Below are 14,091 nucleotides of genomic sequence, written 5' to 3' on the forward strand. Positions count from 1 at the left end.
GTAGTGTGGGTAGGCGCTGTGGAGCACAGGCAGGTCTGCAGCGGCTACAGGTGACCCTGCAGGGGCTATGAGTGAGCCAGTCAGGACTGTGACTGAGTGGGTGGGTCCTGTGGACAGATATACGCTACAGAAGGCAAGTAAATAAGGTGGAGGGTGGCTGCTGGGCACTACAGGTAGCTTTCAATTTACAACGGTTCAGTTAGTGGCCGTTCTAGGTTACAACAGCATTGGAAAAAAAATGACTTAGTTTTTGAAAGAATGCAGCTTTATAGGAGGGGTAAACATACTGAAGTTTTAAGTCCTCTGTCTATTTTTAAAATTCTCTGCAGGAGATTAACGTAGATGTGTTTTTAATACATCTATTTAATACATCTCCTTCACCTGCTGCTTACAAAAGAAGTAATAGGATCTTTTTAAAAAGTAGAAGAAGAAGAAAAAGGAGCGTGTCACAATGAAAACCGAATATTTGTCCCAGTTACTTAGGTTGTAAGTTTTTCACACTTAACAACCATTGCAGCATCCACATGGTCACGTGATCAAAATTCAGATCATATTTATGATGGTTGCAGTGTCTCAGGGGGTCATGTGATCATTTTTTGCAACCCCCTAACCAGCAAAGTCAATGGGGATGCTAGATTCACTTAACCAGGTTACAAACTTATCAAGTGCAGTGATTCACTTAACAACTGTGGCAAGAAAAATCATAGAAAAGAGCAAAATTCATTTAACAAACATTTCCCTTAGAAACAGAAATTTGGGGCTTGGTTGCAGTCATTACCTGTACAGAGTTGTGGATGGATGCTATGGAGTGCAATATCCCTGGGATCCCTAATGCTGTTGTAGGATTCCTCGGGAGAAAAAGTAGCAGGAGCCAAATTTCCTGCCAGCTTCCCCATAGATTTTGCTTATGGAAAGCCAGCAGGGAAGGTCACAAATAGTAATCGTGTGACTGAGGGATACTGAAACCATCGTAATTGTGAGCTGGCTTGCCAAGTGTCCAAATTGCAAGCACGTGATGGAGGGCGTGCTGGAACAGCCCAATCTTCGAGGACCAGTCATAAGTACCACTCGTTCAGCACTGTTGTAAGTTTGAACAGTCGCTAAACGAACGGTTGTAACCCAAGGACCACTTGTATTGTAGACTTTAGAGCAGCGGTTCTCAGCCTATGGGTCGTGACCCCATTTGGGGTCGATCGACCATTTCACGGGGGTCGCCAAGCAAGGCTGTCTGCCATTTTTTTTCCCTTTTCTGGCGGGTGCCTTACCTCCCTTGGGCTGGGCCAGCTGGTGGCCCAGCCGATGGTCGGCCTGCTCCGTCTCTGCTGCTTGCCAGCTATGCCTCGGCCGGTGCAGGGGGCAGCACCATGCATGTGCGGCGCTCCCGGGCAGGGAACTCAACTCACGACCAGCTGGGTAGTCCTTGACTTACGACCGGTTGGGGCTCGCGGCATTAAAAAGGTTGAGAACCACTGCTTTAGAGTGACAGGCATTGGATGAGGTAACTGGTTATTAGCTTTGGTTCAGTTTAAAAGATCACAATCCAGAATGTGAAGGAAGGGTAAGCATACTGAAGCTTTTGGTCCGCTATTTATTTTGAAAATTCTCTGCAGGCGATCAATGTAGATGTGTTTTTAGTGTATCAATTCCTTCCCTGTCACCTGCTGCTTACAAAAAAAGTAAGAAGGTCTTTTTAAAAAGTGGAAGAAGAAAAAAGGAGTGTGTCACAATGAAAACAGAATATTTGTCCCAATTACTTGGACTCACTGCATCAGTCCATTCCACACAAAGTGCTCCTGTGGGATTTTAGTCCTTGGCAGAAAATTTCCTGGCTTAAGAAGAAGAGATCCTGAAACCACTTTGCCTTTTGCTCCCTCTGAATAGCTGCTGAGTCAGCAGCTGTAGTGTAGTTGCCTTGCACTGGTGACCTGCAAGCTCCTTGTCTTTTACTTGACACAATGCTTGTCTTTGTATCCAGGATGTGGAAGTGTGCTGTAGCCATATGTCTAAAATTATGAAGCAGTGAATGTATAGAAGCATTGTTAAGCTGCAGCTGTTTCTGAGATGGGTGGACTGAGTTGATAGTATTATTATTCCTCACCTAGAAAAAATGATTTTAGACTAGAGGGATTTGTAATATTGTGTGTTTTGTTTTGTTTTTGTCTCTTTGGTGAGATTAGGGTAGCATTTATGATCTTTCTGTCCCTAGAGAGAGACTCACTGCTTCACGGTCACTGGTGAGATTTATGATTAAGGCGTTTGTAGCTAGATCTCCCTTGTCATATCCTACAATGTGACCCATAGCAACTGGCATCTCAACTGCTATGGGTGCCAGAGAACCCATGGTACCCCAAAACGGCATTCAAAGTCCCTGCCCTCCCCTGAATAAAAATGGCTACCATCTCACATAACTACAAATCTTCAGTATTTGTGCATAAAGTCTACATGATCTGGATGTTCTTGTATGAGCTCTCTGGGAATCTGTGGATCTCCCGAGATGGTGGCTACTTTTGATTTAAAAAGAACATGGTATTGTCGAGAAGATGCTCAGGCCATCACGTGATGGTATCCAGGACCTGAAAAGCTGATGTATCCCTGATCTGTTTCAGCTTTCCCAGTTTAATGTCTCTCCAGATGTGCTGGAGGGCAATCCTTAGCATCTCCATTCTGACTGGAGAAGGCCACTTTATGTACTATATGCAATAGACATCGGAATGTGTTTTCCAAAGGGGAGAAATGGCTGCTTCTGAAACTTGTTTATACTCCAAGTGGCCACCTCTGCTTGCAGGAGATTGCTATTTATAACTGTGATCTCTTAAGGGCTGCTGCTGCACCAACTCTCAAATTGGAGGAGAAGAACGAGGGAGCAGTGGCCAAAGAGGCCCACTCCATTATTGACCATGAAGGAAGAAGATTGTATGGGAGGCTTCAGGGCAGCTTTGTTTCTTTGCCTGCAGACCACGAAGCCAGTTTCCTGTAGCAGGAAACCCCAGGCACTGCACTGCAGTATTGTATAAAGAAACTTAGCCAGGAAAGATTTATTTCATCTCAATTCTTCTCCGGCTTTTTATTTTCTTTTTGTTCTAGAGTCGAAATAGAGTTTCAAATGTGACTTTCTCAATCATCTGACATTAGTGTGGCTTCTGCACTGGGATTTTCTGTGATTCCGTGTCAGACATAGAATTCTGTGTCAATATCTTTTTTTTCTTAAGCAGCTGGTGCTGAGGACCGATTTACCCTGAACTCTTAGTGTTGTGCTGTGGGAATTGTGTGCCGCTTGGAAGTTTGCAAACTTTAGTCCATCTCCATCACAAAAGTGACCTTTGGGATTTAGTGAAACTACAAGGCAAGAAGTTTTGGTGGTGGACAATTACAGGACATGCTATGATTATGTGTGTGCTTTGAGTATAGGGTCAGCGATAGTGGAACAGGCTGATAACAGTCTCTCCCACCACTTTTCAGTTCTGCCTAACAAAAGAGTGGAATTCCAAATCTATTATTCATGTCATTATTTTCTGTCCCTGATAATGCCTGTGCGGTGTTCACATAGGGCTCCTTGCAAATTTGAGCTATCTCTTTGCTTTCTTATTGCTAGTCATTGTTCCATTTCAAAAACCACAATGGTAATGGGCAGCAGTAAAGTGCATCTGAGATCACAGTGTGGTTATGCCTCCAAATAGAGCACCCGAGGTAAATGTAAATGCTTCCAATATTTTTGCTCAGACCCTTCAGAGGTCAAATAGACTACTCTTTCTCTAATGTATAAGGCTTTCTTTTCCATTCTGGTCTCTTTTTATACTAGCGATTTCTGGGGCTTGGAGTCCCAACCCATCTGCAGAATGCCAGTTGGGCAAGACTGGTGTAAAGGCTTCTGAATTCAATCTAGCAAACTTTAATCTTTTTTGTAACCCACACCAAAGTTTGCGCATGAATGTTTAATTTCTGTACTATGTGGCTGGGATGACTAAGCAGCCAGTCCTCACTGTCTTCCCCTTGACAATAGCTGCAAAGCACTATGTCTTCCAACTGGCAGGCATTTTTGTGGCTTCACCTGCTTGCAGCTTCTGTGGCTGTGACTCCACGTTGATCTGGTGTTATAAAGTCAGAGATTGAGCATATTGATTTGACTTAACAAAGACTGAATATATTGATTTGATGGTAAACTGGGGTTTCTTTAATCTGATTTGCACCGGGGGGCTAATCCATGGTTTCTTTAACCATGATTTAGTGAATAAAGCACTGTTGGGTGGATTTGTGCAACCCATTGTATCACAAACCCTGTTTTACAGAACCACGGTGGCTAAATTCATATATAATTCACTGACCATATGACTAGACAAGGCGAGCGTGGCATTATGTGACATAGAAACTTACTATTTCTGATCTTCCAATAGGCAGGACTTCTAAGGACAGCATATCATGCACACCATCTTCTTAAGGCGTATTGTGGTGATATGCCTGGGCAAAACCAAAAAGTAGTGTTGTGGAAAGTAGCCTTTATCTATTTTGAATTATAACTCAGGAATCATGTTACAAACTATGATAGGGTTCCTTGTCTCAATCCCACCCACCTCCAGGTAGTAGATGGGGCTATTACTTCATTGAAACAAACATTTTGAATAAAGGAACTGCAGATGGATTGAACACCTTGATTGTAAGTACCTTTGATGCCTTTACAGTCATAGAGTGACATTATGTACTGTTGAGTTTTTGGAAACTGGAATGTATTTCCTTCCAAAGGAGTTTATATCTGAAGTTTGGAAGTGGAAGAGGCAACGGGAAATTGGGGGAGGATGAGAATGAGAGGAATTGAGAGGGAGGAATGTAAGTAGATCCACACAGAACACTTGGCTAGTGCTGTTAGCAGCAGACTGTTTGTGTGAAGGGTTAACATGCAGGTTTGTTGTTTTATGGCCATGATAGGGATTACCTGGATGGAGTCACTGAAGCAGTAGGTGTGAACTTAAATGGACTCTGGAAGATGGTAGAGGACAGGAAGACCTGGAGGAACGTTGTCCATGGGGTCGCGATGGGTCGGACACAACTTCGCAATTAACAACAACAAGGGACTGCCAGGATGTGTTTTGCTAGACATGGCACATTGCGGGTGGAAGATCAGCTTGATTTATAAGCACTCAATATTCAGGCTAGTTTTCTTCCTACAAGAAGTGCATTAATCACTAGGGGGCACTGTGCTGCAAGTGCTGCTCCCATTTTCCAACATCTGAGCCTTTTCCAAGAAACTGTGTTTGGTAAGTATGTCAGGGTAGGTAGGAATTCTGTATATTTTAGAGTTACTTCCTTCTGCAGGCAAACTACAGCTGTAAAGGAAACAGCGCCTCATCTATAGTTACAAGCCATGAATCATGTATTCCAAATAAGATGATTTGCTTCTCTGTTCCAAATACATTTACTTAAACCAGGTTGCATTCTGGATAACTGGAAATGTGGTCCCTGGAGCTCCTCCAAAAACTACTATGTTTAGGGCATCCTAAATTCCAGACACTCATTAGATGGCAGTAAAGAGACACTGAAAACTAACAGCATTGCTGCTGTCTAGCAGCCCTGCTATTCCAAGCCCAGATCTGATAGCCCAACTGCTGTATCTTAATTCTTAATGTGACAGAGATTAGAAATAATGAATGAGGAATAATTAATTGCATGTAATTAGTTTGCATCACATTTGCATTCCATTAACAATCCTTTCTATCCTTGTCTTAAGCACTTTTAGAACATGCCCCTCCCTCAGCCCTGAGTCCAAAAAAGGTGGACGCAACCCAGGAATAACTGACCCCAAAGAACCAATGCCAAAAATAAGGCTTCATTGTAAATTGAAGCCATTTCTTCTTCCAGAAACAAATTTAGAATTGTCTTTGCAGAATAATTGAAATTTGTTGGCCGCAGGACCTGTAAGATTCAGCATAAGCTCTATGACAGTAGCAGAACAAATATCTCATTTCCTGCCATAATAATAGCTTGACCAAGGAAGTATCCCAGATACACTAGGATGGAATCTCTTAAAGTGGGCAGATTTGTGGGTGGGACAAAAGGGCCACTTATCTCCTGTATTCAGTTTCTTCCTATCTTTAATTGGTAGGCATGCTGAGGTATAGTTGCTGTTTTTACTGGTTTGGGCTTTTCTGTTTATTTGCCTTTCCACTGATCTAGCAGGAGCTTGCATCTTCCTCCTTTTAGCATAATTAGAATACAAGGAAAATCTTTTTGCCACACAGGATGAAAAAGAGTTTTCTGTGAGTCAAAAGCTGGGTTTGATGCATTGGACAACCTTTTTCTTAACCAGAGTTTTGTTTTGCAACCATGCAAGTGAAGGATCCAATGATCCCATTTCTGGAGATCAAGATTAACGAATCTGCCCACCTTGTGGTCTTCTTTGTTGTCAGTGACCTCAAGGCCATGCTGGACAATACACTCCCCTCCTCCGAACTAAGGAGTATCCTGTGGGAGTACATGGAGTCTGATGCTACCCTGCTACAACTCCGCAAATGTATTGGTATGTGAAATGTGCAGTGCAGCAAGAATCATAGATTTTTTTTTAATTTAACCTCTCCCCAGCGCTCCATATCAAGAACTCGCTCTGAGAATGCATTATTTTGAAGGAGAAGGGGGGAAAGAAGCACATTCCAGGAAATGAATTTCATAAAACCCACAAACAATTTGCTGATTTGTGTCTGCTCATCCCATTCTCTCTGCGGAGTAGCACACAGTAGTAGTAGCACCTTCCCTTCGGAAGTTTTGCCTCTGGCAGGTTTTTATTGCAGTTTTGCTAATCCTTAGTCATCCTGGAAGCTCCATTGTAAGAATCAAGGGTGAGGAAAAGAGGAGGAGGAATTAATTTGGTAGTTAAGTGTTGAAGGCAATAATTAAGACAGGATGCATTTTAGCTATAAGCAGATGAGAGAAGATGGGATAACATACAGAGGAAGAAGCTGTGTAGACAAACATCTGCCTTGTCACTACAACTCAGTATATGTTGACTGATGGTCCTGACTGGCTATGATTTTGTCCTGGGACATTTTCTTCTCTAATTTTGCATCTAGTCTTCATCCAACCTTTTTGTAACCATCATTCCTCTGGATTGCTTCATGTTTTAACACTCCAGTCATCTGCCCCTGCAGCATTCTAGCATTTTCTCTAGAAGCTTCTACAGTGATCTTTGAGTTATGACCATAATTGACCCCGGCAATTATGGTTATTTTTGGTGTTGGTCATAAAACAGATCACCATGTGACCAGACCTGATTTTACAATCTTTTTTTGCGGTGGTTGTTCAGCGAACCTCTTGTTTGCTATGGGGCAGTTTTTTCAGAAATTGCAAGTAAATGCCACTTTCTGGCAAAACTGTCATAAATCACAAATTACCACAGGATATTACAAACAACAGTAAATGCAAGCTGGTTGCTGAGCACTCACAATGCAGTCACATGACCACAGGTGAGTAGTATTGTAGCTTAAAAACTGGGTCATTAGCGGGGGGGGGGGGGTCTGTTGTAACTTCAAAGGGTTGCTAAAGGGCTAATCCTAGTTGTAAGTCAAGGACTACCTGACTTGGGGCTCTAGTAGTATTTGTTCTCCTAAGGCTCACGGTGAGAGAGAGTTAAGTGACTCAGTCATTAGGAATTTACCTGACCCAAACCATTCAGTGTATTTTTCCCACCTCTGGCCTCCGCATACCTTCACCTCCCGTTGGCCTTAAAATTTGACAGTCCTGTTTGAGGCTGCTGGGAGTTATACTCTAGAATAAACAACATGTTCTAAAATATTGCAGGAAGTCCTGTTGACTAAGAAGTGGTTGGTATAGGAATGAATCTTTACACCAAACTCAGATAGGTAGACTAAATTCTTTTATGCCTTACCTATAAAAATGTGTGGGATTTCTAAATTATTTGATCTGTGAGTACATTCACATCACTAATTGCTACGGGGTTCCTAACAAAACTTTTTATCAGTTTTAAACACATTCAAGGCCAAGCCATTTTTTTTGTGTGTATGTGCCAGTGCTGAGAAAGCTGACTGCCTATGTCTGTTTCTACATCATCTATTTGCCCATGGTTTACTCAATGCTTTCTTGGTTTACAACAAACTGAGCTCTAAGTAGCTAGACAGGCTGGTTTGAACAACATGCAAAACTAAAATGTAGTTAGAGAAAAACCAGAGACCAGCATGATACATAATAATTCTATGTATTACATTTCTTGGTCTAACCTCCCTGGAAGGTGCTCAAGATGAAAATCATAGCTTTCCTATCTTGGATTTCATTCTCACCTGGATGACACATTAGACAAAGGGAAAGGGGGACAAGCTCAGGTGTTACTGGCAAATTTCATTTTCAAGTTGAAGTTAGACCCCCTCCCACTCCCATAATACGATTTTGGGTTCATTGCATAATACTTCAGATCTCTGGACCCTAATAAATTAAACTTGGAAATAGAGAACAGAGGTTAATGCCCAGCTTTATATGTTATAGGACAATCAATTGCAAAGAGGATCCTGTGTGAATAGGATTCCAGGTTGTATGATAAACACACTGACATTTTCCTATATGTTTGAACTTAGGAGATGGGTATGCTACTGCATGATCAATTTATTAGCAAATACAAGGCCCACGTTTGGCTTCTGTTTGTAAGATTGTGTGCTCACAACTCTTGTTACCACAAGTCTTCTCCAGTGTGATCCCCTTTGAGACACTGAACTACATCAAAACCCAAACTTGTGAATTTGAAAATTCTAGGAGTTGTAGTCCAATATATCTAGAAAGGGAAAGAAAGCTCCATGGCATTGTCTATAAGAAATTCTGTCTTTCCTGTTCTTCTTCCTGCTAGGATGCCATTAGATGGAGCCTGAGGCTGAAAGGGCAGGATGGCTGCTGTGGAGATACTCCAGGGCCATTTTTCCAACATAGGCCCTTTTCATTGTCGCTCTTGCTTTTTTTTACCTGCATGGCAGAAAGCCAAGAATGCAAGGAATCTGATCTCATCCCAGGCTAAGGCAAACACCCAGCATAGCAATACCTTGTGCTGGGTCATACCATTTGCTTACAGTGGAGGGGGGCTTGGGTTAGTGCACTGCTAGAAGTAGAGTGGAGCCTAGTAGATTAAACCACTTGGGAGTTTTATTTTAGCAGGAGAATGTAGTTGAATTCACAAGGAAATTACATCCTGACTTTGAAAGTTACATGGAATTTTTATGGAGTAACTAGAGATATTTGAAAGACTGGTTCACACTTTTTGCATTGATTTTGGTTTCGGTGTGGAAAAGTTTTTGTTTATTTGAGTTACTCTCTGCAAGGAACCCCCTTCCCAGTTATGTGGGAGTTACAAGATATAAAACAAACATCCATTGCTCATTTTTCCCTTTCTCTTTTCCCACAAATTTACTAGGAAACGTTTTAATAGTTAAGTAGTTTATGGCTACCTTTTACATATTTCCTAATATGCTTGTTCTGTACTGGAATTTGAAAGAGCATCAGTGGGTAAGGAGAAATGTACAGATTCAAGGGGAAATATCCATGTCCTTGGTCTCCCTAGAGTTCCACCAGTTTCTGATGGCCTTCTGAGATGAATCTACCTTCCCTTTTCCCTCCCCCCTCTACAAAACCTCTTGTCCCAGAGTCACAAGGTCTTTCCCCTGCTGATCTGCATCAAAGGACTTGGTGGCTTTCTGCCCCTGCTACTTGATGCCTTTGGCTCTGAGGTTGGGCCTCTGAATGAGCCTTTGTGTTAGTTTTAGGCTGCTTGATGTATGTGCCACATCTACAGCAGAAACAAATGGTAGCATGCTAAAATGGTTGAATATATTATTCCATACCAGGATTGTGCAAAGCTAACAAACATTATCTTAACAAGTCACATCAATAAACTAGGAGAAGCTAGGCTGGAACTGTTGCTTATTTTTTCAGGATGTGTTTTTTTAATGGCATCATTCAAACAGGCATGTTTATAACCTGAAGTTAATTCTTTGGCTTTAGAAGTCTGCCATTTCAACCAGTTGCATCTGTGGCTTATCCCAAGGTATGCAGAATAAACTGGCAGAATTCTGGATTATAACATTTTAGGCTGTCATATAGGTGCATGTTAGAAACCCTGAAATCAGTTCCATGCATATAGCAAATTCTTACAGCAACCAAGCCTTCTATTATAGATAGCCTAATTAGGTGCAAGAATAGTAACTACATTATTTAATCAACTTTTTCTGTAAATGCATCTTTGAGTCAGTCTTGGCTCCTGGCAACTGCAGTCCTGACTAGTCCCTGCCATTTTTTTGGCAAGATTTTGGAGGTGGTTTCCTATTGACTCCTTCCTAGGGCTGACCAAGAGTGACTGGCTATAGGTCATCCAAGCTTTGTACCTGGTCTCTAGCCTGGTGCCTTCACCACTACTCCAAACTGACTCTCCAATCAACCTATTAGCCACCTCAGGCAGTGAGGCAACTTTAAACAACTATAAGATAAAAGATTTTTTGGGGGGGGGGGGGAAACAAGCTAAATGTAGCCAACAAATAAGCAAATAAAAATCACCCATGTTGAGAAACAGCAATAAAACAACATAGGCCAATGGAGTCATAAATTGCCCTGCTCCAGGATTTGTTGAAAAAAAATGAGTCTTCTGGATTTGCAAAATGGATTGGGGCCATAACAGATTTCAGCAGAAGCTAATTCAAAAGACAGGGTCACCAAGAAAATGTCTCTGGGCTTCCACAGGATGCATTGATTTGTTAATGGGACCTGGAGCATACCAACTCAGCCAAAGCTTACTGGATAACTGGAGAGAGGGGACTGCACCCAACCTTCAGCTTGAAATAATCAAACACATTCCTAGGAATATGCAATAAAAGCTCCTGCCTCCAAGGTTCCCTATTCATTCATACATAGTCATATGATAGGAGATGGAGTCAGCTCATCACAACTACTGTTTTTGTTTTTCTCCTTGCAGGAATTTTCAGATGCTTTAAAACAGGCATCTAAACACCCACACCCACCCACACCCTAAAAGCACCATCCATAAAGCAATAAGTTGGAGAAGCAATTAAAATGATGAAAATAGCCCTCAGACAGCCCAAATAAGATTGCTTGAGAGCCACCGATAATTGCAGCACACACACAAATCAAGAGCCTAGAACAGGGGTAGGCAACCTTGGCTCTTTTATGACTCATGGACTTCAACTCCCAGAATTCCTGAGCCAGCCAGCCAAGCTGGCTCAGGAATTCTGGGAGTTGAAGTCCACGAGTCATAAAAAAGCCAAGGTTGCCTACCCCTGTTCTAGGCTCTTGATTTGTGTGTGTGCTGCAACTGCCTACCCCTGGCCTAGAAAAATAGACTTCTGCCTGGTGTTGAAAAGTAACCACCAGGCATCTGTCCCTGGGCTGGTGTCCCAGAGCTAAAGACCCTGCTAAGCAGTCCTGAGCCCAGGCATCTTAAAGTTTATCTTCGGTAAAACAGAATGTTCAGCTCAGAAAGTAGCATCTCAACTTTGGGCTGGGAGTTTAAATGTGTCAGTTCTTGTTGGAAACTATTTTCAAGCTCATGGTTGCAACAGTAGCCCTGAACATAATATACTAGTTTTTTTTTTTAATCTTACTCTGCCCTCACCCAACCTCTGTGTTGGACACAGCTGGAGGGCACCAGGTTAGGAAATGTAGCTGAAACCACTGGGAGGGGCAGGGAGTTGTCTTGGTCTTTTGAGTACTGCAAGGTTTTATAAGTGTGATCCCAATCCGGATTTGTGCGCCTGGGAACAAAGGTGATATCTGATCAAGTTTCTGCCCTAATAAATATGCTAGCATTTAAGGAACTTGTTGGTTTTAAACCTGTTACGCATTTTGCTGCCCTTAATACACAACTGCCTTGTATTTTACTGCCCTGTAGAAAGATTTCACATTTTTTTCCTCATCCCTCCTTTCCTGTTGTCTATTTAAAAGATAGGGGTCCCTTCCCTGTGGATTGCTTAATTCCCTGGATCCTAGGCATTTTTTTTTAATGGTTGAAGTTCTAGACAAGGAAACAAGTTAATGGCAAGAGACGCTGTCTTATTATGGCAGGAAGGGTTCCACGCCAAAGGGCGTAGCAGTAGTAGCTCCTGGCCTTTTGGGAACTCGGCCGCTGCGGGTGGCCTCCTCTGGGCAGTTCGTGGCAAGGCAGGGGTTAAAAGGAGGGCCCCTCCCCCTTCGCTTGTTGCTCTGGAGGTTGATTCGCCGCCGCCGCCTCCTCCGCAGTCACTTCGGTTTTGCCCAGCGCTCCAGCTGGGCAGTTTCGGGGAGCTGGTCTCCTTGTGATTCTCGGTCTTTTACCTCTCGCCTCCCTCCTTCCCTCCCCAGCCCCTTCCCCCCCGTTACGATCCGCGGCTCTCGGCTCGAGTGCGAGCGACGGAGGTAAGTCTGCCCAAGGTGTCCGCTCGGGGCGATCGCGATTTCTTTTGCAGGAGTTTGCCCAAAGTTTGGCCAAAGTGGTTTACGTTTTCCCGGTGGGACCGGCGAGCGCGGATCGATCCCGTTCGGGAGAAGGTTTTTTTTTTTTTTTTTTTTTTTTAAGCGCGCCTTAGTTTGAAACTTCCCGGAGTTTTCCTCCTTCCCGATGGCGGAAAAGCTCTTGGGTGGAAGAATCGGCAGCTCCCCTCGCCGTTTCCTGGTGGATGCGAGTCTGCGTGTCAGGGAGGCAGGTGGGTGGGAGAGGAAGCGGCGTCCCAACGCGCTCGGGAGGTTTCGATCCGGAGTCGCTCCCTCCTGTACCAGGAAGGCCGGTATTGCTAAGTAGGCGCGCTTGCAAACTTTGGAGGAGGAGGGATGCGGACGCGAAGTTTATCGAGATTGGCGGCTGGTGGCCCATCTCAGCCTGCAAGCCCTGTGAGGTTTGCCCCCCCCCCCTTCGCCCCTCCGGCTAATAGCTATCACTGCTGTCTCGAGTCATGGCATCACCTGACTGCTTTCTGAGGCTTGTGAGTGACCAAACCTTAAGAGACGTTGTGCATTTTTGAGGCTGTCCTTGGATGGTGTTACAGTCAGTCAGGTATCCTGCTTTAAAAACGATACGGCTAAGAACGGCTTAAGCCTTTCTCAGGGCTGGGAGGCAACGAAGGCAAGGTCATCGGAGTGCTGTAGAAATATTTATGCCTGGTTGGGTGCAGCTGATGGTGTGTGTGGTTTGTGTGATAGTGGTGAAAGATTCTCTAGGCAGGAAAATTGTATTTGATTTCCTTTAAAGATTGTTATCTAGAATGGGGGAGGGGAGAGAATTGTGTTTGATTTCCTTTAAAGATTGCTATCTAGAATAGGATTCAGCCGGTTCGCACTACTTTGGCAGAACCGGTAGCTAAATTTTTGTTGCCCAGGCCCAGAATGGACTTCCAGAAGCGGCATCCACACAGAGAACCGGTTGTTCACATATTTGAATCTCACCACTGGAATAGGGGTGGGGTGGGGGAATCTGTGCTTTGCTTTAATTATGGTTTAGCCCAGTCTTACGGAATATTACAGGAAAACTGGAAAAAAGCAGTCAATATGCACTGACTTTGGTGAGATGGGTGGCATACAATTTTGATAAATGCTTCAACCCTTTTTTATGGCAAGGGAGATTTCATATATAGGTATTAATATTTATTTGATCTTGCCTAAAGCCAACTAGAAACAAGTGGCCTGATTGGTAGACATTAATTGTATCTATTTTATATAAAGCCTGTTTCACCCAAGACATTAAACTATGAATCCCAGTCCCTGTTTGAATCTAATCATGTTTGCTGGCTTTAGGCAAAGTTTTCTCAGCTTTGGCCCCTTTATCTCATCTGAAGTGTAATTATACCTACCTAACATGGTTATTGTAAAGTAAGGATAGAAATTTCAAATGTTGCTATACTATAACTCCAGTCACTCCTGGCCGTTGGTGTCCTAGAGTCCACTCATGAAGTCACAATTATGTTGATCATGCAGAAACATGGTTGGAATCACATCTCAGGCCAAATATAGTTAAGTAGTGGGTTGTATAAGCCATAATTACCTGTGTAATTGAACACATTAAGCAATGCAACCCTGTTTTGCAGGTCACAGTGGTTGGATTCATCCAATACACTGTTGAAATCAATGAAATCC

General features: G+C 43.1%; 1 protein-coding gene across 6 annotated transcripts in view; it reads left to right on the top strand.

Moving 5' to 3' along the window:
- CCDC120 (coiled-coil domain containing 120) overlaps positions 1-14,091 on the top strand; it is a 40,907-nt gene that overhangs the window by 5,473 nt on the left and 21,343 nt on the right. For 2 of the 6 annotated variants that reach the window (XM_039347066.1, XM_039347068.1), the window contains exon 1: positions 12,217-12,381. The exons of the other annotated variants lie outside the window; for them this stretch is intronic. The gene's annotated coding sequence lies outside the window, so the exon portion shown is untranslated. Of the gene's footprint in view, positions 1-12,216; positions 12,382-14,091 lie in introns of those variants that run through there. 6 annotated transcript variants of the gene reach the window in all.

Source organism: Crotalus tigris, unplaced genomic scaffold (genome assembly GCF_016545835.1).
Source record: "Crotalus tigris isolate CLP2741 ecotype Arizona unplaced genomic scaffold, ASM1654583v1 scf7180000018053.2689490, whole genome shotgun sequence".
Lineage (NCBI taxonomy): Eukaryota > Metazoa > Chordata > Lepidosauria > Squamata > Viperidae > Crotalus > Crotalus tigris.